Genomic DNA, 24645 nt, shown 5'->3' with positions numbered 1-24645 from the left:
TCAGATTCAGATTGGTTGTGTGAATTTACCCACTTTACGGTGGCTCTTTCATCCCATTTTGGAGACTATATTGTACTTAAGTAATGCATTTGAAAAATAAGAGATAAAGGCAGAAGGTATAGAATAAACTATACCAAAAATCTGAGCTTCTATTTTTATTTACACGTTAATATATATGACGCACAATGTGAGACTTTATAAGGAAAAGAACTGTAAACCATAAAATCCAGTAATCTCATTCGACCAAGTAATCTCTACCCAAGCTCCTCGGTTTCATATTAAAATCCTAAAAACTTGAACTATGATGTGACAGACTAATGCAAGACACCAGCCTCCCTAGAACAATGTATGCCAGAAGTCGAAGAAACAGGTTATTTCAATTTCTGGTTCATAAAGAAATATGTCCGTTTGTACCAAAGGATGCCTGTTACTTCAAATACTGCCCCTCATGGCCCCACGCTTACTCTGTTGTCCTAGTTCATGTGGTTTCTTTCTACTCTCCCAGCTCGTCAGCTCCTGGCTGCCATAAGCCTGGAACACACTGATGTTGCCTATCCCAATACATACCCTTGGGTAGCAGCTGAGAATAATTATGAGAAAAGGCAAGAACTTCCTGGAACATTCTGGAACATTCTGGCTATTCCTCTATGCAACGATTCCCACACTGTCTACTTCAGTAATTACCTAAAGACCATCTGCCTGCAGAAAATCAAATGAATTACAGCATCTGGAAGTTTGTAAAATTTTATATCTGGTGAAATCAGCCTTTTGGAAGTCCTGAGGTTCAGAGGCCAGAGGGTAGCCGGTGGCTAAGTGACACTGTCTCTCCGTGAGGCTCCTTGCCTCCATGAGGTGCTTTCGGTTCGCTCACAGGAAGCAAAGGGGGCAAATCCTAGGCGACACATTCAGAATTGCCCAGAAATGCGCGCACAGCACAGGTGCGCTCCCACACCGCAGCACAGCCAAGCCCAGTGTGGTCCCGGCTGAGTGCTTGAAAGCCCATGACATCATCCTTTGGAAAAGAGGAGGTACAGATGCGAATCCTTGAGGCCAAAAGAGGAGTAAGGGAGCTCTCCCCAAGGTGAGAAGGCATGCTCAGCCCAGGAAAAATTCCTAGGACTGGCCAATTCCTTTCTCCCACCCCAATAACATCTCCTTTGGGTGTGGCAACAGACACGTTAGTTGGAACTTCTTTATAAAATGGCATGTTTCAATACACCAACCTCTCCTCCGGCGCCCTAAAATCTGCTTTAAAATGAGCACCAACGTTTCTTTGTTTACGTCTTAATCAAGATTTAAGTGACAGGGTTGGACACAGCCACCCATTAATGCCAGGAATTCCTGGCAATTTCTATAGACCCGCGTGTGTCAGAATTAAACTTGAAACAGGGCTGGTAATTAGGTCTGGAGGCTGAGTTCTCCTATCCTCCCTCAGTGAGATCACAAATTAGCTGATGTGGTCCCTCAGCTAGGACATCCAAGGGCCACGCCTGCGGAGGATGGCCAGCCTCTTAAGTGGCAAAAGACACGAAGGCCAAAAAGGACACCGTAAGAATTCAGAATCGACGCCACCAGATAAACAGTGCAGGGAGAGGACGTCCCTGCTCAATCCAGGCAGGGACAGCCACAGCATGGACGGCCGGAGACTCCAGCTCCAACTTTCTGGCTTCAAAATCCAGTCCCTTCCTTGTGAAAAGGCAACACTCAAGTGGCAAAACCCCCCACCGAGTTCACAGGGCTTGGTGTAAACACACCTCCCTTTGGAATCTGCAGCTTAAACTGGAAACCAGTTCCCTCAGCAGGATTTGGGGGCACACGCCCTGAAAGGGTCTTCCTATGCCCATGTTTCCGTCAATAGTGAAAATGACATTTTGCCACCTTGGTGCCTGCTGGTCAGGTGAACAGCATGAGGACCTTCTACTCTGGAAGGCGAACCCTTGCCTGGGTGACTGCTTCTCCCTCTAAAGGCATACACCACATTCAGCACGGCACCCACACGTGCCGAGGAGTGTGGGCTCCGGAGAAGCCACGGAAACGAGGTAGTGTGAGCTTGCAAAGACCTACAGTCACGGACGATGGCTCAGTGGCTAAAGTAGGCTCCACGGCTAACATGGGGCTCGAACTCACAACCCTGAGATCAAGAGGCGTGTGCTCCTTGGACTGAGCCAGCCAGGTGCCCCTCTCCCTGGAAGGTCATAAATTAACCAATGTATAAACCGGAAATCACTGACATATTTTCTGGAAAACTGCAAAGAAAGTCAAAAGGTAAAGAAACGACGATGCCCCAGAGGGTTGCCTCGGGCTAGAGGTCGGAATATTTTAAAGTGGATCTTTAACTGCCCATTAAACAAGAAACGGCTTATGTTTTATTAAAATATAAATGTCCCCATTTGACTCAATTCCATGTTATTCTTATTCTTTTCTCTTTTAGCTTAAGATCAACTTCAGTCAAAACGGCGTCCTGAGTCCTCTGCATCAGAGTTCTCAGCCTCACTCCAGAAACACCACCGCGTCACACACTTGTGCAAGAACTACCCGTGCAGCAGCCCGTGGTGATTCACAAACAACAAACCCCTCCTAGAAGTTGCACCCTGTAGCCACCTTCACAGGCTCTTAAAACGCTCTCTCCACTGAAATGCATAAATAAAACTTAAACATCAATTATAACTCACTAAGTGCCCATCAGCACACGGCTTTCTGCAAAAATATGCAACCTCCCCAGCCCGACCTAATCAGAATGAGGAAAAATGTAGATTTAAACATTCTTCTAGAAACCAAAGGTCAGCTGAGCGGTGGCCTTTCTTCTACAGATACATGAGAGAAATGAAAATTTCAGGCCAGTCTTAAAGGCTCAATTTAACAGTAAAATCACAAGACCTAAAATGAAAATGGATGAGACCACCTGGCATCATAAAGATATTTAATGGAGTCATGGAAAGAAAGCCCACCGGGTACTCAGGAAACCCATAAACTGTTGGACCAGGGTTTCCCAACTTGCTAGAATTTTCCCAGTGGCCATAGGGCTCAACTAAGGAACATCTTGTATTCAGTCAATTAGTTAACTTCCATGTACAGCACAGCCCCATGGTAGTTAATGTATGGTAACAACTCCCAAGACCCGATTTAATTGGGGGTTTTTTTAGGTGGTAAAAAGACAAAGCAAGAACCAATTATGCACTCGGGAGCTCATCCTTGCCACATGATGCCGTGACACTCTGAAACTGGAGGACAGGAAGTTGCTTCCAGGCAGAAGAGCAAGGACAGCTTCCTGGAAGAAGAGATATGTGATCTGGGAAATAAGGGATATTCAAGGAGATGATGAAGCAGTTGGAGTGGGGGGTGCATTACAGGTGAAGCAGGCAGTAGATGAGACAGGGATCCCCAAGCATCCTCATACGGAACAAAGAACCATATGGCCAGAGCCATGCTGGGTTGAAGTGCCAATGTCTAGTACCACCAATGGGGCAGGGGGTGTGGATGGAAACTCCAACCATGGGGCCAGCAGATGGGAGTTTGCAACAATGCTGACTGAACGGGGTCGGGGGAACAAAGCAAGTCAGCTAAGGTGGAGACACAGGACTAGAGCTGTGAGGACCACGGACAGAAAGCCGTTCTGTCCTCAGATTTGTGGAGGAAAACAAGAAAGCCAGCAGGAGAATGGGTTCCAAGTGGGACCCAAGGCGGAAGGGCAGGAAGGGAGAGCATCAGCAGGCCTGTGTGCAAGGCCACTCCCAAGCATGGCCGAGTTGGGAGGGAGACTTGAAGGAACCACTCCAAGGAACTCACAGAGTCGAAATGAAGCCAGTTAGGGAACGTCATCATGAGAAAAAGATAAGATTTCGGCCAAAGGAAGGGCGTCACCGAAAGCTCAGTGAAGAACCAGAAGGAGAGTAATTAGGAAGATCAATACGGCAGCTTCGTGGAGGGACACACAAGAAGAGGGGAAAGCAGCCGTCGCTGAGAATTCCACGTGGTAAAATACTAACTTAAAAAAAAAAACCCACACAATTATAAATCACAGACCATTTTCACAAAATATTACTTGTGTAGAGACAGTCTAGAAACTGTGTGGCAAATGAGAAATGAATGTCTTTGAATGTAAGACGGTAACGTCATCAATGAGAATCTGTGAATCGATGAATTAAAATACAGATTAAGTAAAGGATATTACTGTTGTTTGCTCACTGGTCCAATGCCACTGGTTTCATAGGGAAGAACGCTCTGGGGAATCCACAGGCGGACGGGGATGGGGGCAGGAGGGAATCAAGGACTCTCTCTGTGCACACGGTGCCCCTTTCTGACACTGTCCCTAACTTTGCTGTTCCTGCACGAAGTCACCTCTGACCATCTCCACTGTTCGCCTCAAATACACGTGCCCCGTTGGCCAGTGCTCGGAGAAATCATCAGTGGACATTTAATGGGTAAAGAAAAATGCTGCCCGAAGCGAAGTCAGGCTCCTGCAGGCTGAGGGTTTGTCAGAAAGCCCCAGCCAAGGGGCGCCTGGGTGTCTCAGTCGGTTAAGTGGCCGACTTCGGCCCAGGTCATGATCTCACGGTCTGTGAGTTCGAGCCCCGCGTCGGGCTCTGTGCTGACGGCTCAGAGCCTGGAGCCTGTTTCGGATTCTGTGTCTCCCTCTCTCTGACCCTCCCCTGTTCATGCTCTGTCTCTCCCTGTCTCAAAAATAAATTAAATAAATAAATTAATTAATTAAAAAAAAAAAAGAAAGCCCCAGCCAATAAGGAAAGAAAAGGAGGTACCAGCAGCAGGAACAGAGAAAAGAATTGAGGCAAACATGGCAGAGAGTAGGGACAGGAGACAGGGGACAGGGGAAGGAAGGACACATAGGAAAAGGAGAGGGGTGGGGGACGAACACACAAGAGGCAGCCGACAGACACCCGGCCACTCTGACAAGGTGCAGACACTGAAGGACATAAGCCACTGCAGGCAGCCTGGCCCCTGGCAGGAGGGAGGACGGACCTCTGCTCCCAGCTGCACCCACTAGACTCCTAAGCAAAACTTCGAGCATTCAGGAAACCCTTGGGAAGAGGAAAAGCAAAGGCCCATACAGCAGGAGGTGCTGAAGAAGGTATGTGGGGACAGTGGTGGCCTGTCCAGTCCCATCCCAAGTGTGTCTGACGGACAGCCCCCATCCTTGGGCTCCAGGCTGATGCCAGCTGGTGTTAGGGTCTGGCCAGTGGAGCGGGTTCATTTCGATCTCCCCAAATATAAGACTGTTGACTGCTTTACATTCAAGACAAGGTCAGGGCTCAAATTTTTATTTATTTTTTTTAATTTTTTTTTAACATTTATTTATTTTTGAGACAGAGAGAGACAGAGCATGAACAGGGGAGGGTCAGAGAGAGGTAGACACAGAATCCGAAACAGGATCCAGGCTCTGAGCTGTCCGCACAGAGCCCAACGCGGGGCTCGAACTCCCGGACCGCGAGATCAAGACCTGAGCCGAAGTCGGCCGCTTAACCCACTGAGCCACCCAGGCGCCCCAGGGCTCAAATATTTAAAGTTAGTTGTTTTGCTTTCTTTTAAAGATAGGTCTGCTGGTCAGTTGACTATCACCACCTAAACTTTGAACGTTGTTTGCCATTACGATTTGTAAATGCTGAGAGCAGCATTAAAAAGTGTCCCAACTCAGGATTTTTCTCTTATTTTTATTTTTTGTAATGTTTTTAATTTATTTCTGCAAGACAGAGACAGGGGAGCAGCAGAGAGAGAGAGGGAGACACAGAATCTGAAGCAGGCTCCAGGCTCTGAGCGGTCAGCACAGAGCCCAACGCAGGGCTCGAACTCATGAGCCACAAGATCATGACCTGAGCCGAAGCTAGATGCTTAACCGACTGAGCCACCCGGGCGCCCCAGGATTTTCCCCTTTTTTGAAAGGTGTTCCTTCGGCCACAGGCTTGCATGCACTGGCCAGCGGATAGAATCTGTGCGGTCCCCCAGCCAAATTCTGCAATTGCCAACAGCATCTGAATTAAGCAGTGTTTTCATTAGCACGGCACCAGGGCAAACAGCCGTGGCTTTTGAAAGCCAGAGATCTTACACGTAAGTGTGCGACACAAACAATGCACAGAGAGGGGGAAAAAAAACCACTTAAATCAGGTGTTGAAAGCTGTAACTATACAGTAACACTTTACCCAAAAAGGGAACGGTTTTGCCTTCCTTTCCTTATAGGTATATATGGCCAACCAGACATTCTCCTACATCACAGCTGAGCACAGGATGTGTGGAAGAATGACAGGCATCAAGACAGAGTCACGCGGAAGGGTTCTGGGGCTCCAGGAATTCACCCTTTGGAGGGACTTTTCCCGAATCAGACATGATCTCATTAGTCACCAGGTGATTATTTTCTGTACAAATAATGCCGCATATTGATCCATACCGGCTACTAAAGAATCACTTTGAGGGTTATCTCAGGAGCATTTTTTTTTATAATCTTGGGCAAGTCATTTAATGTTCCAGTCTCAATTTTATCATCCTTTTTTTTATAAATATAATGTATTGACACCTTGGTTGCCATACATGAGCATTTTTAAAAGACAAGTGCCCGGGGGCACCTGGGTGGCTCATTCGGTTAAGCTTCTGACTTCGGTTCGGGTCATGATCTCACGGTTCATGAGTTTGGGCCCTGCGTCAGGCTGTGTGCTGACAGCTCAGAGCCTAGAGCCTGCTTTGGATTCTGTATCTCTCTCTCTGTTTATCCATCCTCCTCTCTCTCTCTCTCTCTCTTAAAAATAAATAAACATTAAAAAAAAAAAATTAAAAGACCAGTGCCAGATGTCACAATTTCCCTTTTGTAAACCCCTGGCTGTCTTAGGGCCAACATTTAGGAACACCTGGAGAGCAGCCCCAGCCATGGCTGGGGCTCCATGGACAGTGCATCGTCCCATGGGGACACTGGGCCTCACATCTGGGTCACTTCATGATGCAGTCACCTGGCTCTCAGACCAGCAGAGGAAAATCCTACCTTACCAAACAGAGGAGCAGGCACTTCCGAAAGTTGAGCCCAAAGACAAAGAGAAAACACTTCCATTTGGAGCTTTCACACCCAGACCCACCGAGACGGCTCCCTCCATCAGACAGGTGACAGTCACTGTGAAATGTGGTGGCCTGCAAACATTAAACACAGCTGAGGCCTGCAGAAAACGGACGGCAGAAGCTGGGATTTCATTTCTCAAAGCGTTGACTAATCTTAGCATCTGGGAAGAGAGCAACCCAATTGTCTTTCATTTGGTCTTTGTGCACAGTCATCCTTGGCTGAGTACTGAAAGCTGGTAGGAGCTGCTGACCCTGGAAGAGACAGATCGCGCCTCAGGGGCTGGAGTAAAGCTCGAGCAAAACACCTCCTATTCCCTAACTCCCACATCAGATGAGATGTATTCTGAGCCGCCAAGACACATGGGAACAGAAGGAGAGAAAGAGAGGGGGCAGAAACGACTTCTTATATTAAAGCAAATAAGTTGCCAAAAACTAAGGAACCGCTCGAAATGAGCAATTTCTAAAATCGGCTCTCTAAGGACACCACCATCTCTGAAGAGTGACTACTTTCTTCTTTCCGCCACCATGTGCCAAATTTCCAAAGGGCAGGCTCGCTTTTCATGCAGGCAATTTTGAAGGGCTTGCACAAGTGGATAATTTGCATGGGCAATTGGCCTCTCAGCTTTCATTTTGACAGCTAAATTGATCCATCCTTTGTAGACGAAAATCTCGCTACCCAGAAGGAGAAGGGGTGTCCGAGGCTTTTTGAAAAATGTGGTCTCTCAATTCCTACTTATTCAGAACAACGTACCCAATAAGACCTACTCTGTAAACAGTAGCTTGCCCGCACAAAAGCCAGCCAAGATTCGACTCTAAATCTAAACTCAAGATTTAATTCTTAGATCAAAATTTAACTTTAAAAAAAGTATTTAGCTACTATTGTTACTTAACTTCTATTAAAGCAGACAGGAAGGGCTTGGGTTCTTAGATCAGCCCTTCGGTCGCTCCATAGGAAGAGGGAAATGTCTGCCCCAGATTAAGCCCATGACTAACTGACGCTAAAACCTTCCCAGCACAAAGCTGAACGTAGTCAAAGGCCTGGGGGAAAAGCATGGAGAAATGAGGGCTGTATATCCCTGGAAAGATGGCTGCCCACAGAATTCACAAAGAACGGTTAGTGAAGTGGTAATGGGTTAAATCACTCAGAAAAACATTTTCCTAAACAATAAGAACAGATGGCAGGATTTTGGAAACTTCTAGCCATAAAAGACACTCTCTCTCCAACTCAGTAGAGAGCAATGAAAAGATGTTCTCCTTCAGTTCAGGAAGGGCAATCAGATTACTACATGGGGTGCCTGGGTGGCTCAGGTGGTTGAACATCAGTTGGTTTCAGCTCGGGTCATGATCTCAAGGTTTCATGGGATCAAGCCCCACGTAGGGCTCTGCACTGACAGTGCGGAGCCTGCTTGGGATTCTCTGTCTCTCTTCTCTCTCTCTCATAATAAATAAATAAACTTCAAAAAAAAAAAGATCACTACAAACCAACGCAAGGCAATCCAACATGCACGTTGGTCTGTATCAGTTCTCGGTTTTCCACGACTTCATGTATTGTATGTACCTTGAGCCCAGGGCTGCTGTTCTACATGCCACAGGGTGATCCAGGCCAAGCACATTGTGTTTGGACTTGGAAGTCAGACAACGGTGTTGTTTTCTGGTTTCAACCCAGCAAATACTCTGAGTCACTTCAACACCTTCGTCCCTCCAAAGACACGAAGAATACGAGACTTCTAAATCCTGCTGAACTTAGTCCCAATTACCTGTTGGGTCTTCCATTGTCAAAAGTGCTCACCGAGCCTGCACAAGGAAAACACGGCCCGTTTTGCATCGGCCAAGGTGCTCAGGGATGGGACTCATCCCACCTAAGGGTGTCTTTCATGTTTCTGAGACAACAGAGGGCTTAACAATCCTTGGGCGTGTTGTTACGTAACTAAAAATTTCATCCTGTTCTATGTGTCATCCTCTCAGTATAAATTAGTGACAAAAATAAGAAATAGGCTACTACGCAGCGAACCAGATGGTGCCTTACCTTCCTCTGAACACTGTTGTGTTTAGAGGGTTTACACATGCGGGGGAATGAAAAGATCTTCTTTTTTTACATTTGGCAATGAGTCATGTTGTCCATTTCAGCACAAACAGTACTGAAACGTCCTCCCCATGAAGACGAGCCCAGCTCCCCTTATGTTTAAAAACAACTATGTCAGCTGCCTTAGATTAGTCATGAAGTGCCCTGCCCATCCTGCAGCGCCATCAAGGACACAATCTGAACAGATCGGACCCACTAAATGGTACCAGGAGGCCAGGCGCGTCCTGACGTGTAAGCCTGCCTCCTCTCTAAGAGGCAAGAAGCTTCTTTCGCTCTCTTTGCAAACACGCCCTTAAAATGCTCAGCCTCGGAGGCTGACTTAACGGTGGCCCCTCATTCCCTGCATCCGTCTCCAGATCCTTGTTGAGCGACTTATTACGGTATCAAACCTGGAGCTGCGGTGCTGAATAATCCTGGGAAGTTTCTGAGCTTACGGATTATGAAAGGAGCCGCAGTTAATCCCTCACCACCCCATTCGATAAAAGCCCATTCCATGGAAGCAACTGGAAGGGAGGCAAGACCATTTTGGAACGCGAACCACGTTTTACACAGAACGATGTCTCATCATTTTCCACGGACGCGCTCTGCCAGAAAATGTGCCAACGCAGGCGAGGTGCGTGGGACCAGGCCTGAGAGTGTCCGTCCTGCCCCCCACGGTGGGGCTGGGTTTGTGTTTCCTCTTCATAAACCGTCAGGAAAACAACCCCCTCCTCTGTTCAAAGAACGGCATGAAACTGACCACTGGTGTTGGTTTGTTTAGTTCTTTCAATTTGACAAGCAAGCTGCTGGGGGCAGTAACTGCCCTCCTTGCGATTTGTATGGAGCTGATCTGAATCCAGAACTCTGTATTTCTTGCCCGTCGGATTGAATCTGATTGGTTTCCCCTCATCACTCGAGCCAGAGTTGTTCCCGCATCCCTGCTGGCCCCCTGAAATCTACATGTGTCCTCGGTGTCCCCGTGTGATGTGACTGCCTCTGCTTTGTGAACGGGACACCCAGACCTGCCTCTGGTTACCTCCTATCACCCTCTGTTGTCTACCTGCTGGCCTCCCCGTGTCAGGGGCAGCCATTATGTCCTGTTCAACTATTCAACTTTGAATCCCCGTGGCCAGGCCCACATCAATGAGCACGTTCCAGAAGGCCATCTGATGACGTTTCCCTCTTTTTACTTCAGGGTGTGTGTAAATGGTAACAGACCAGGGGGATGACCTAAAGTCAGCTTCTAGAGATAGCCTTCCTGTTTGACGTCACCATTCCATCAATATCGCCCAGAGCAAGGTAAACCCGGACAGAACCGAGATGCTGCCTCCTCCCCACCCAGGTCTAGGGCACACCAGGCACTCAGCAGGTGCCCGGGGAGGAGTGCGTGGATGGGGGCTGTGCAGGACAGGAAGTCTTGAGGAGTCAAAATCCCACTTCCTGGCCCAGAGACACCCGGCTTGCCTCGATCCCATCTTCACTGAAAATAAACTTCTTTTTTTCGTGTCTCTCTAGAAGGTTTTCAAGTCTCAGAAGCAGCTTTCAGATGCTATTCTCACAGGTTCTGGGCCCCCGTCCGTACTCTTGTAAAACCCAAGTCTATTACAGGCTCTGCCGTGCAAACCGGCCAACGTCTCCCCTCTTCTGGCTTTATTAAGCCAGCCGGCATACACGAGGATCCTTCACAGGCTCCCTGGGGGAAGCCTCTTCCACCCCGAGAGGCTCTCCCCATGCTCACAGGTGTCCCCGCGGACAGACGGCTGCTCCAGTGAACACAGCAGGAGAGCAAGGCCAGCCCAGTGGCCGCCAGTGAGCACCCAGGAAAAGACTTGTCCCGGTAATATAAACATCTCCTTCGTGACTCTCAGGCAATTCCCTGAGTAAATCCATTTTTCATAAATACCAGGAGAATCACTAAGTAAAAGTCACTCCCATTTTCGAATGAATGATGTTCAGTTAAACTGAGTGTTTCCTCTGTCGCAATTCTGTAGTCACCGATTTGACAAACTCCAGTCTTGCATCCCGGGCTCCTGCTCCCTATAATCAGGGGCTTCGGGCACCTTCACAAGTGCAGCGTCTTGAAAGCTCCTGACCCTTGGCTGACTGCCTCACCCCTCCCCACCCACTCCTGTGTCCCTTCCCCCCAGGCAGCTGCCGAGAAGAAAAAAATTTAAAGGGGCTCCCTCCTCACCATCCAGCTGCCTACATCACACGTGGCTACGGAAAACGTGTATGTGCTCTGGCCAGAATGAACACGAAGTGATGATGTAATTCACCAATTAAAAACTTAAAAGCGTTTTAGGTAACTAAGCACCAGATAATCAACGCGTTCTTGGGAGCACGTTATGCTTGACTCCCAAATGCCCGTTTTAATCTCAACATTACATCTTTTGACTGTTAGTTTATGGTTATAATTCTGATTTACCACTTTTTACGCCTATGGAGGTGATGCTACTCCGTGAGAGTAGTAAGCCTAACACCTGAATCCAGAGCTCTGAGTCAAGATTCTGTAACTCTAGCCTAGAAGACAAGACAATTATGCAGAAAATAAAGTCCAGTGACAGCTGCACACAGACCTGCCCTTGCTTTGGGTTTTTTTCTTGTTTCAAACTATATAGACTCAAGGGTTGGACTAAGACACCCTTGTCCAGTCAGGCTCTCGTCCACGTCCGCTCCCCCGGACCAGCAGACATCCAGCATCTCAGCTGAGACCCTCCTTTGTCGCATCAGAGACATTACTACCCAACCAGGGACTGCCCTATCTGTGCACGCTCACTGTAGACGTCGGGGAAATTAAGCCATAAACAAAACCCCTCATGCGAATGGAAAGCTGAATGCATTACGGGGGAGGGAGGAGGCGATTTAAGACTTGGTGTTGTACTAGGAACAAAACGTCTTGTCCTGTTGGCCATTTCCTCCCTCGCGTGTTTCAGCGTGCCCTCGGAAGAAGGGGCATGGCTGGCTGTTGATTATCTACTGACAATTTCTCAAGTCGTGTGCCATTTCCAAAGATTACAGAAGAGCTGTAAATCAGAAACAGGACATGAGATTCTGGTGACAGCTGCTTTTCTCAATGCCTCCTAAAAGAAAACACCAAGCCATCATCTGATAAAATAGCACGGTATCAGTGCCATTCCTTGATAGGCCGGCCCCCCCTCACCCCCTTCAGATTAGGTCTCTTCTCTTTTCTTATTCTACGGTACACGGAGGTCTTTCCACAGAAGCTAAAAGGACACAAACCGGTTGTAACCACCCTAAGATTTTGAGAAAGGAGAGGGTCAGGAAGGGCCCAGATTTCATGACTTCCCTCTGCTGCGAACCTTGGGAAGTGCCAACTTCCAGACCATCTTTCTTCGCTCAGCCAAGGATGACAGACCAGAATTTACCTTTACAGCCAAGGTGGATCCAGCTGACCAGCAGGTAGGGACCATGGCTCTATCTGAACCACTCAGTAAAGGGGAAGAAAATAACAGTCATGATGGAAATCCAAGTCACTTAATGGTTTTCCCACTACGCCTAATCCATCGGGCTTCAAACCCTTACAGAAAGGACGGACGTAAGCTTTCCTCCCGCAGGACAGTCACGGAAACCGTCACTGCTCAGCCCATCTCTTCGTCGTGGCTGAAATCACCAGAGGGAGCCCCCTTCTCCTCAGTTCCAATTTGCCTTGACAGACACATGGCTGCCAAGGAGCCGCACGCATCCTTGAACCGGACGCTCGGCAGGAATTCCTAAGCCGACCTTGGCCGGCCAACGGAAGTCAGCAGCTTGGGGAGCAACAGCTGTGAACCTCAGCCAGCGTGGCCCCGCACCTGACCACACACAGTCTCGCAAGCAGAACGCGGGCCACCCCAGCTCCTCCTGACCCTGTGCCCAACAGCCCCCACCAGGGCCCGGAGGCCGGCGCAGTGTTGCCGGCAGGAGGTTTGACAACGATGCTAGAAGCAAAGTCATGGTGGGTGGGCTCCCTCGAATCAGGCCACGTCCTTGACCCCCGACCACATGAAACTCTCCTTCAGCTTCCAGCCATGCTCTCCTAAAGCAACTTTAAAGACAAAACGGGAAGTAAAAGGTGAAACTGTAAGCTAACCATCGACGTTACGTGCTGTTCACACCTTGCTGGGCAGATGGGTAGATGTGCCTCTCGCCTCGCCCAGCTGGTTATTCAAGGTGCCATTTTTTACAAAAGCTTCAAAATCACTCCTCTCCTCCCTGTTCAACGAGGAAGTGCTGAAGTCTAGATATAATGATGCCAGACGGACAGGCAGGAAAGCTTCCAAAGGGACCTAATTCACCACCCAGAAAGAAGGAACAACCTGAGAGCAGCTCCAGAGGCCGTGGCATTTTCCATCACTTTCGCTGCAACCGCCAAAAACAGGGCAGCAGAAAATCCTGCTTCATCACCACAAGCTTAAAGATCGACTTTTGCACCTGCAAGATTCAGAGTACAAAAGAAGTCAGGTAACTCCAGACGTGACTTCTTGTGGTAACGGATATTTGTGAAAGAAAAAAAAAAAAAGAATTCCTCCTCTCTTCATTATTCACAGATTCGATTTTTGTGAATTCACCCATCCGCTAAAATTTATTTGTAACCCGAAATGTGTGGTGCCGCTGTCTGTGAGTTCAAAGCTAACGAATTAACTTAGGTGTCTCTAAACAGAAACACGCATAAAACAAGGTACTTTAGGGGTGCCTGGGTGGCTCAGTTGGTTAAGCCTCCAACTCTTGGTTTCAGCTCAGGTCATGATCTCATGATTTGTGGGTTCCAGCCCCGTGTCGGGCTCCACACTGACAGTGTGGAGCCTGCTTGGGATTTTCTCTCTCTCTCTTTCTCTTTCAAAATGAACAAACTTTAAAAAAAACGAAACACAAAAAGCAAGGTTCTTTAGTGGCGGGTTGATGGGGCCAATGTGACCAGAAGTTATCGGAGCCTAACCTTGATTGGCCCCTAGGAGTGACGGGTCGGTCTTGGCTGATTCAGTGTTCACGATGAACTTACAGAGCAGAGCACCATGAATGAGAAGGATGGACTGTAAACGAAGGACACGAGCAAAAACACCACCACAGTGTCCCCAGCTCTACCCGGGAATGTCAGGAGCTGACTGGAGTAAAGGTGGGCTGTGGGATTGTGTGCACGGACCGCGGATCACTTCGTGGAGAGAGATTAGGTCCAGGCAACAGGAACTTGAGAGACACGAGCTATCTGATCGTTCCTGAAAAGCAAAATGTTGCCCTCTTGCTCCCAAGGAGCACAGAGCACATGACTCACCACGCTAGCTGCGAGCCGTGCAACCTGGTGCCTGTCTGTCTGGCACCACCGTGGGCAGAGACCTTCCTGCAGTCATTCTGGAGTGAAAATTAGACCCCTCAGAAACCGAAATCTGGACAATTATCGGCCATCAGGGATGACAAGCTGGTGTCCAAGGTCACTTGCCGAATGAAGGCTCTGGCTTTGGATGGCAGGACTCTTCAGAGCTCCCGCTATGTAATATGAACCAGATCCCCATCTTCTGCAGCAGATAATGATCCTTGCTCCGGAGATTTAAGGGATGATTACAGCCTAAAGGGTTGATTGTGTCTCATTACACTTGTGACGATATATTCCCCGACAACTGAGGCTATTAACTTGGACTTCCCAATCCCAGCACACGTCACACGTGGCCCCCTCTGACATGTTCCCATCCATCATCCGTCAAATGTGAGGAAAGTGCGTCCTCACTGCACAGCACATACAGAAGAAGTTAAACTGGTACAGAAGAGTGAATACTGTTCTTTTCCAGTCCAGGAAGTCTTAATCGAACTGAGTCCCTTTTAGTACGCTGGGATCTTTAACAACAAAAGCAAAACGTGCAGTGTAATCCATATATGCCCGAGGATGAAAAGGGTCCAAAGCCCTTCCTTTCTTGTGTCCTGATGGCCTTGCGGCTCTTCACTAGCAACTTCTCCCCTTTCGTTATAATCTTAGGAACGAGAACTACCACCTTCTGGAATTGTCTTCCTTTTAAACGACTTTCCTTCTTTCTTTCGTCAGGAAAAAGTGATGGGAACATGGCTCTCCCCTTCCACCTCTACACGGTCGGTCATCACAGAAAGTGAGCAAAAAATGACAGAAATGGTTCACATGTGTCTCCAGACTAAGAAAAGAAACTGATAAAGCATACTGTTTTCCAAGTTCCACCAGAGGAGTTTCTATCACGATCTCACAAAGATAAGTTGGCCAGCTCCACGAAGGCATTCTCAAAGACAAACAGAATAGTCTGGAAGAGCGATAAACCAAACCCGAGAGTTATGGATAGGAGTCAGGCACCAACATTTTTATCCCACTAGCACCAGACGGGGCTTTCTCTTGCCTACGCCCCGAGGCTGTGAATACTGCAAACTAACCACACTTCTCACGGGGTTTCCTGGTTGGTTAGCGTACCGCTGGCTGATTTCTAGAGCAAGCACCAAGACGAGACGGGACGGCGAGGTGCCAACGGGAACAGGCCAGAACAGGAAAAAGGTTTCAAACTGCGATCAAGCAATTCTGTAATAAGAAATTGTGAGAATTTTTTTTTCAGATGACTATTCCATCTGGGTTTTCAGCCAAATCTGGCTCTAAAAATTCCCTGATCTCTTGGAATACTAGATGCTAAAAATAAGGATGTGTGTGTATATAAGTTAACTGGGAGCTTTAAAGAGATCCCGTGGCAACACGAAAGGGGGGCTTAGCGCTGCTAAGATTTTGGACTGAAAAGCAGAGAAACGGTCGGCATTTGACTAAAACTTACAGAAGACCCTTCTGGGAAGGGAGAGCAGGTCAGCAGGGGCCACATTATCTAGAGAGCCTGAAACGCATAAAGCACTTAAGGAAGGACATGATCAAAAGAGTCTGGTGATTATGCAGAGAAGGTGCTTACAAGCCTCTGTCTGCCAATTACAGCGGGAGCCGGCTCTTTGTTTCCCAGAAGCCAACAGTTACAGGACTTAGATTGGGGCATAAATTCTAATTAAAGTACATCTTTCTGGGTTCCCTGCAGAATTTCCACTCGCCGGCTTCATCTTTCAGCGGGACTGGAGCGCCTTACGACCCAGCCTGACAAAGAGCTGCTCTGTCCCTCGCCCAGCCTGGGAAGGAAGGTACACATCACGTGGCCCTCCTGCCTTTCTGGGAACTTTAATCTCTCTTCTGCAACTGGCTGCAAATAATTGCTTCTGTAAAGGCGAGCGTCAGGCTCCGGGTGCAGGTGAGAAGCAGGATTTGGCTGGGGAAAGGGACAGGGGTAATTGGAAGCAGACAACAAAACATAACAAAAGGAGAAAATCAAAAACCCTGACTTTCAGGGGAATTCAAGGAGCACATGGGGCGGAGAGAGGAAAAGGGGGAGAGAGGAACATTTCTGGGGAGCCGGCGGAGCATAACTGAGGACACCTGCAGCCTCGGGAGCTGACAAAAAGCGCATGTGTCCCAGGTCTTGGCCCCCCCCCCCCCCCGCCCCGTCCCTCCAGCCTGGTCCTAAAGCTGCTGGACTTTACCCCAAACCACAAAAGGACAGGACGGGGGGCGAGAAGGAAGGTCTAAGCCGATCCAGCTGCAATAACAAATACGGAAGGGCCCGGCCACTAAAGCTTCGAAAAATAAACGTTGTGATTCAAAGTGAGGGCAAACCCAGTGCTGGGAAAACTTCAAGAAGCACCAGACCTCACCAGACATCATTTTGAAAACCGTCCGGAAACCGCCCTTCACTGAGGTGTTTAAATGACAACAGAGGACAGCCTCCCTGAAAAAGAACAGGATCAAAGAGAGGAATCCTCACAAGGACCCTGCTCCTCCAAGAGACTAAACTGGACTTTTATCTCCCCATGAAAACTTCCTCAGTCCTGAGTTCCCCTCTAAGCCCCTAGGACACCGAAAGCTTCTAGAGTCTTAATACTGTTACCCTTTCATTTGTCTAAACCAGTCCTAGCAAATTAGCCCAACTGTGGACCGATTTCAGGGCTTTTGTAAAAGAAGTGGTCTCCCTGTTTGTGCTCACACCTGCTGCTTGTGAGTTCAATTCCCAGAAGTGCAAGCTGTGGCCCGGAAGTTCCCAAGTCACTTAAAAGACACAGAACTTGTCCTCCATCCGGAACTGTTCCATGTGAGTAAATCTACAAGGGACTCCCTCTTTTTTTTTTTAATTTAACATTTATTCATTTTTTGAGAGACAGAGAGAGACAGTACGAGCAGGGGAAGGACAGAGAGGCTCCAAAGCAGACTCTAGGCTCTGAGCTGTCCGCACAGAGCCCGACGCGGGGCTTGAACTCACAAACAGTGAGACCATGACCTGAGCCGAGGTCGGACGCTTACCTCACTGAGCCACCCAGGCACCCCATGACTCCCTCTTTTTCAAGAAAGCTCCGAAAAAGGCTCCCCAAAGGGAAAGGGAGGGCACTGTGAGGTCAAGACATGTCACTACTTTCTATCCGTGTAGCACGGACTTTTTCTTTAATACACTCTCCTGAGTTTCTTCTGCGATAGAAGCGGGATAATAACAGGAACAAGTTTCCAGGAAAGTTGAGTTTTGAAAACAATGTGTGCCAAGTTCCTGGCTCCAAGGTGGTCCTCCACATGATTATCACTGTAACAAATGGAATGGTTTCTTACCCCAAAGGGGTCCCGACGGCCAAGGGTGAAGTTCATCTACTCTATGAGCCTACGTCTGCAACTTCACCTTCCTGGGCCTCCTGACTTAATGTATAAAATAAAGTCCATATGTCACATTATTTTCTTAAAATTTTTTTCAAGTTTATTTATTTTGAGAGAGAGAGAGAAGAGAGGGAGAGAGAGGATGAATGGTGGAGGGGCAGAGAGAGAGAGAGAGAGAGAGAGGGAATCCCAAGCAGGCTCCCCAATGTGGGTCTCCAACTCTGGAATCGCAAGATCATGACCTGAGCCGAAATCAAGTCAGACACTTAACCGACTGAGCCACTCAGGCGCCCCCAAATTATTTTCTTCAATGCCCATTTTTGGGGCAGAAAACCTACCTGTCTGGGAATCTGGTTTCTTCCTCTGTACTCTGCAACGGCAAAAGCTCATTCTATGCCTATCGTGACATCTTTTGTCTTCCTAGCAACTTTTCCAGAAAAAAAAAACAAAAACACTAAAAAACATCATCTTGATGCCCTCTGTAGTGTGTAAGGGCCACATGTCTTAAAAGAGTCACAGGACGTGTTTTTCATATAAAGTACAAAGGAAATTTATTCTTTAAAAATCAGCATGCCCGGGGTGCCGGGGTGGCTCAGCTGGTTAAGCATCACACCCTTGGTATCAGCTCAGGTCATGATCTCAAGGTTCGTGAGTTCGAGTCCCATGTCACTCAGTGCGGGTGGTGCAGAGCCTGCTTGGGATTCTCTCTCTGTCCCTCTCTTTCTGCCCCTCTGCTGCTCGTGCTCTCTCTCTCTCTCTCTTTCTCTCTCTCTGACCTTCTCTCTCCCCCTTTCTCTCAAAATAAATAAATAAACTTAAAACAAATAAATAAATAAAGGAAAACTCAGCATGTCCCCTCTTTATTCGAGAGCGTTTTGCTAAATGTAAGGATCCAAAGACCTACTGGCAGATGGGTCCCCTTGCTTTTCCCTAGTGATGGTAGTTTTGTCCTAAATCTTCAAGTCTGCTACCTCTTAAAAATTGATCTGACCGCTTTTGCGGTCGTTCTCAAAATTTCAGAAGAATACAGAAAGTCTAAGCCTGAGGTAACTGCCTGAAACTAAACGAGCAGGGGCCAACGACGCACAGGCCTCAAATTTTAAACTGGCCCGCTGTGTGAACACATCAATCATAAGTTGGTTTGTGAGCCACAGGTGGCAGGCACACGTCCACGCATGGTCAGCAAGCAAATTCGGGCAGCTTATGGTCAGGCTGCCCATGAAACCACTCACCCGGGCCCGTATGATGAGTCCATAAGCTGAAGCTCCGGGACGGATGAGGAAAGTCTCCGCAAAGGGCCAGATCTGTACATTCAAAGCCAAACTGGCAGGATGCGAGGGAGGCCCTGAGTTGCCGTAGAGAGCAGAGCCAACTCCACAGAGCACCCACGAGCACCAATATTTGGGGGACCCAGTGACCGCTAAGGGGCAGGTGGAAGATCCCGCGAGGCTGGGGCAGGGAGTCCCAGAGACACACACTTTTTACAATCAAATCTGCGCCCACAGTGACGTCCTTTACAGCCTCAGAGGCCACTTTTGCCTGTACTTGAGAGAAGATAAGCTACCTTGGATGAAAACTGGCTCAGGGAATCTTTGCAAACTCAGCCCTTGATTTGATCTCTTCACAAGATAAAATATGGACCATGAAGATTTGTATCAATGCCAGTGGCAATAAATACACAGATCATAAGGCTACTCTCTAATATCCAATCTTATTCTTTAAGTCTACCATAATTGCATGGTTTTCTTTAAAAAATTAGAAATGGGGCACCTGGGTGGCTCAATCGGTTAGGCATCCATCCGACTTTGGCTCAGGTAGTGATCTCAGGGTTCATGAGTTCAAGCCCCGCGTCAGGCTCGCTGCTGTCTGTGCAGAGCCTGCTTCAGATCCTCTGTCCCCCCCTTCTCTCTGCCCCTCCCCTGTACTTTCTCTCTCTCTCTCCTCCCCTCTCCCTTTCTCAAAAACAAATAAAACCATAATTTTTTTTTTAATTAGAAATGTCTCCCAGAAAGCTATTGATGGGCCCTGTTTCAGAGAGAATGGAAGGTAGTCCCCAGGATACCGGCCTCCACATGTTCATGTCCTTGCATGATGCCTCTCCCTAAGGGTAAGTGGGACCTGTGACTTGGTTCTATCAATGGAATACAGCAAAAGTGACAAGATATGAGTGATTACACAATTATATTATACAAGGTTTCAATACCCGCCTTCTGGAGATTCCTCCTCCCCAGCTGGCTTTGAAAAAGCCAACAGCCACGCTGGAGAAGTCCACATGAGAAGGAGGTGCAGGAAACCTCCAGCAAGAAAATAAAGCCCTCGGTCCTGCAACTACAAGGAAATGAATTCTGCCAACAACCCAAGTGAACCCAGAGGCATATCCTTACCCAGTCAAGCCTTCAGATGAAACCCCAACCCCAGGCAATTGCCCTTGATTGCAGCAGTACAGAGAACCCAGCTAACCCATATCCAGACCCCATACCCACAGACCCAGTGACATAATAATAAATGTGTGCTCTCTTAAGTCACGAAGTTATAATCTTTCAATATATTAATAGATAAGTCATACAGATCATTAAAACTCAAGCTGTTTATATATGACACAAGTAATTTAATTTAAAATAAGCTTAGAGGCACCTGGGTGGGTCAGTCAGTTAAGCAACCGACTTTGGCTCAGGTCAGGTCGTGATCTCATGGTCTGTGAGTTTGAGCCCCACGTCGGGCTCTGTGCTGACAGCTCGGAGCCTGGAGCCTGCTTCAGATTGTGTCTCCCTCTCTCTCTGCCCCTCCCTGCCTTGCACTCTTTCTCTCTCAAAAATAAAATTAAAATAATAACAAAAATTTTAATAAGCTTATATAATAGTTTATTCACTGGAACTTGTGTATCATAAACTATATATATATATGTATATATATATATATATATACACACACATGTATATATATATATACACATATATATATTAAATGCCCGACTTTAATAAGACTATTTTTAACTACAATATAAAATGAAGCATTACAGATGGCTCATTCGCATTTTCTGTTCACTATTCTGTGGTTCTCCAGATAGCAAGGCTTTAATCAAGTAAGAGGAAGAAAGTTGCCTAAGATCAAAATATCAACAGTTGGTCATTAGTTACTAACCACAGATAGTTCAGTCGTTAATTGACCTGTAATTATTATAACGTGACCCATCAAATACTGTCAAAACTTATTTTCAAAATTCTGATACATCCTATAAATCATCCCTAGAACATGGACGAGGAGGTTGAGATTTTGATGTCAGCAATGGCATAACTGAAGCACCTGGGTGTTTGAACAGGCAGGAGCAAGGTATTGCTAAATTGTGTTATGTTAGCAGCTCAGGGTTAGAAAAACTATCAACAAATTCTCAAGACTACAGTTATAAAACCATGAACCCGGTTATTTGTATTTTACACAGAACAAAGCCATTTATATTCAAGCAAACATCTCCCTATTTCAGCATATCCTACGGATTAAATATACTCCCAAACACGAAGCATTATGTAAAGGCAACAGTTAATTAGCGCCCCGTAAGAAAGTACCACAGATTGGGTGGCTTAAACAACAGGAATTTTTTTCTCACTGTTAAGGAGGCTAGGATTCCAAGATCAATTAAGGTCCCTGGTGAGAATGCTCTTCCTGACTTACAGAGGAGGCCACCTTCTTGCTCTCTGGTGTCTCTTCTTACAAAGCCACTAACCCATCGTGAAGGGATCTTACCCTCATCACCTCCCAAAAGCCCCACCTTCAGATACCATCACATTGGGAGTCAGGGCTTCAACGTATAATTTGGGGAGGACACAAATCAATCCCTAGCAATACATATCAAACTATTTTTTAAAAGCATAATTATGAGTTACTTTAAGCACGATTGGTATGTTTACATAAATGAATTCTGTCTTCCATCAAAAATTCTAAAAATGCATGCTATATAGTATGTTACACATCCAAGTAGGAATATTTTGCTACGTATACAGAGCAAAATGTTTTCAATCACATCTCCATTTTGGGGGCAGGGGGGAAATGTTTTCCTCATCTTGACATGTTTATCAATTTGAAACAGAACCAAATGTTCCAAGTTTATATTTTCTGGCTCCTAGAAATGATAGAGTTCTTTGTTTCATAAAATTCATTCTGCTTTTGTCACTGAAAGTACACAACATAAGCAAATGAAAATAAATATAGTTAAGCCTTAAACAACACGGGGACTGGAGTGCCAACCCTGCCCCACCCCCAACAGCACAGCTGAAAATCCATATATAGCTTTCGATTCCCGAAAACTTAGCCACCAATAACCTCTGTTGACCAGAAGCCTTACTGATAATATGAACAATAGACATATTTTGTATGTTATATGTATCAGATACTTTAATCTTACATTAAAGAAAGCTAGAGAAAAGAAAATATTCCTAAGAAAATCACAAGGAAGGAAAAGACATGTAAAGGTTCTGCACGTTAAGTGGACCCTCACAGTTCAAACCAAGGACCAACCACCCTATATTCAAGCCTTATATTCCTCTACTGATAAGAAACCAATAAGCCTTTGTAATCATGTTTTGAAAAATTTCAGCTTATTTATTGCTTTAAGACTTTGATTGCTTTCTACTATCTATTTTGCTATTCTCATAAAGAGTACGCTACAAATTACTCCTTCTATTTGCTGTCTTATATTTCCCTGAACTTTACTAAACAAGTAGCACTATGGCTTCTCTTTGGATCTCACCCCAAAGATGACTACATCATTTATTAACAGCATTTAGGAAAATGTTTATGTCTTTAGTCACGGGCATCTCCCGTCTATGCCATGCATTTAACATAGAAATTTCCTAGCACAGAAATCATATTTAAAAACTCTTGGGGCGCCTGGGTGGCGCAGTCGGTTAAGCGTCCGACTTCGGCCAGGTCACGATCTCGCGGTCCGTGAGTTCGAGCCCCGCATCAGGCTCTGGGCTGATGGCTCGGAGCCTGCAGCCTGTTTCCGATTCTGTGTCTCCCTCTCTCTCTGCCCCTCCCCCGTTCATGCTCTGTCTCCCTCTGTCCCAAAAATAAATTAAAAACGTTGAAAAAAAAAAAATTTAAAAACTCTTAAGGGAGGGGTGCTCAGGTGGCTCAGTCGGTTGAGTGTCTGACTCCTGGTTTCAGCTCAGGTCATGATCCCAGGGTTGTGGGATGGAGTCCTGCATCGGGTTCCAGGCTGTGCATGGAGCCTGCTTAAGGCTCTTGGGGTGCCTGGGTGACTCAGTCTGGCTCAAGTCACAATCTCACGGCTCATGAGTTCAAGCCCCGCATTGGGCTATCTGCTGTCAGCACAGAGCCTGCTTGGGATCCTCTGTCTCTGTCTCTCTCTGCCCCTCCCCTGCTTGCTCCCTCTCTCTCTCTAATCAAATTACTTAATTAAACCCCCTATGGATGGGAGCATCAGGTTATGGAACTATATGGGCAAATCAGGAAGAGCTCAACTAATGATGGGAAGGCTAAATCCTAAATGTTATTTCAAACTACCATTCTCCTTAAGGCTCATACAGAGAATGCTCACTCAGTATTCCAGAGTGTCCCAGAGGCGTGGAAGAAACAAAGGTTATCACTTAGACAAAGCAAAGGTAAGGACCCCGGGCCGGCTTAGCAGGCACAGAATGGGATCACCTACAACAGTTGCACTCAGCCGCATGAAAACCTCAGCTTAGCCCCGTTACGACGAAGCGCCCCAGTAAAGCGAGATCTGTAACTGGAAATTGAAAAAGCAATTCTTAGCTGCCAGCTAATGGTGGACCCAACAGTACAAAGGCACGGAGAATAACGCTCTTCCAAGTAAACATCCATAATCACCTGGTTTTCACAGTAGAGTCAACGGCAGATCATCAATACCAGCTCAGAAACGCCACCACAATATCATTCTATCCCACCCTGCTACCGCCCTGCCTTGAAAGATACACCTGTACAAAGTGGTGTTAGTTACAGACACTTAACTGCATGGCTATACGTGGGGGATACCGTGGTGGTGCAGACTTTCATGGACTGCCTTTTTTTTTTTTTTTTTGTAATTTACGAAAAGATAAGTGCAGTCCCAATAGCTGAGTGTGCTTACATGCGCACACACATACACACCTGCATGTGATACTCAAATGCTTGGCATCTGCCACTCTATGTGCTACAAGTGACTTCCCTTCCATCCTATGATCTCCAAATTACACAAACCAGGAAACCAAAGACCAAAAAAAAACAAAAAACAAAAAACAAAAAACAAAAAACAAAACAACATACTGGGACTACTACACCATTTAAAATCACACACACAACTGTTTTTATCATTCCTTTACAGATTCCCATTGTTATGATGGTTGCATTGCTACATATAATCTCGGCTTAAAGACTAGAGGCTGCTGGGGCGCCTGGGTGGCTCAGTTGGTTAAGGGTCTGATTTTGGCTCAGGTTGAGTTCAAGCTCCACATCAGGCTCTGTACTGACAGCTTGGAGCCTGGAGCCTGCTTCAGATTCTGTGTCTCCCTCTCTCTCTGCCCTTCCCCTGCTCATGCGCGCGCTCTCTCTCTCTCTCTCTCTCTCTCCAAAATAAATCAACATTAAAGCTAAATATATATAAAAAAAAAAAAAAGACTAGAAGCTGCTGTGACCAGCTTCACCTGCCTGACATTCCCCTACTCTAGTGCTGGGAGCATCTGTGCCCCAAGCCTCACAACTAATGCACGGTAAATTGTCCGAGTAATAATAAGGATGCACCTTACATCTGAGCTCTCACAAAGACTCATATTGTGGGGAACCCTCCTAATTTATTTTAAACAAGACAGTCTTATCTGGGAAAGACGTGCCCTGAAAAAAAAGCAGA

At 46.8% G+C, this 24645-nt stretch overlaps 1 protein-coding gene across 4 annotated transcripts in view; it reads right to left on the bottom strand.

Moving 5' to 3' along the window:
- SEMA5A (semaphorin 5A) overlaps window positions 1-24645 on the bottom strand; it is a 473593-nt gene that overhangs the window by 365674 nt on the left and 83274 nt on the right. The window lies entirely within an intron of this gene.

The sequence above is a fragment of the Panthera tigris genome, chromosome A1 (assembly GCF_018350195.1).
Source record: "Panthera tigris isolate Pti1 chromosome A1, P.tigris_Pti1_mat1.1, whole genome shotgun sequence".
NCBI lineage: Eukaryota > Metazoa > Chordata > Mammalia > Carnivora > Felidae > Panthera > Panthera tigris.
Note: the sequence above shows the minus strand (reverse complement) of the source record. Positions and strands in the feature narration are given on the sequence as shown.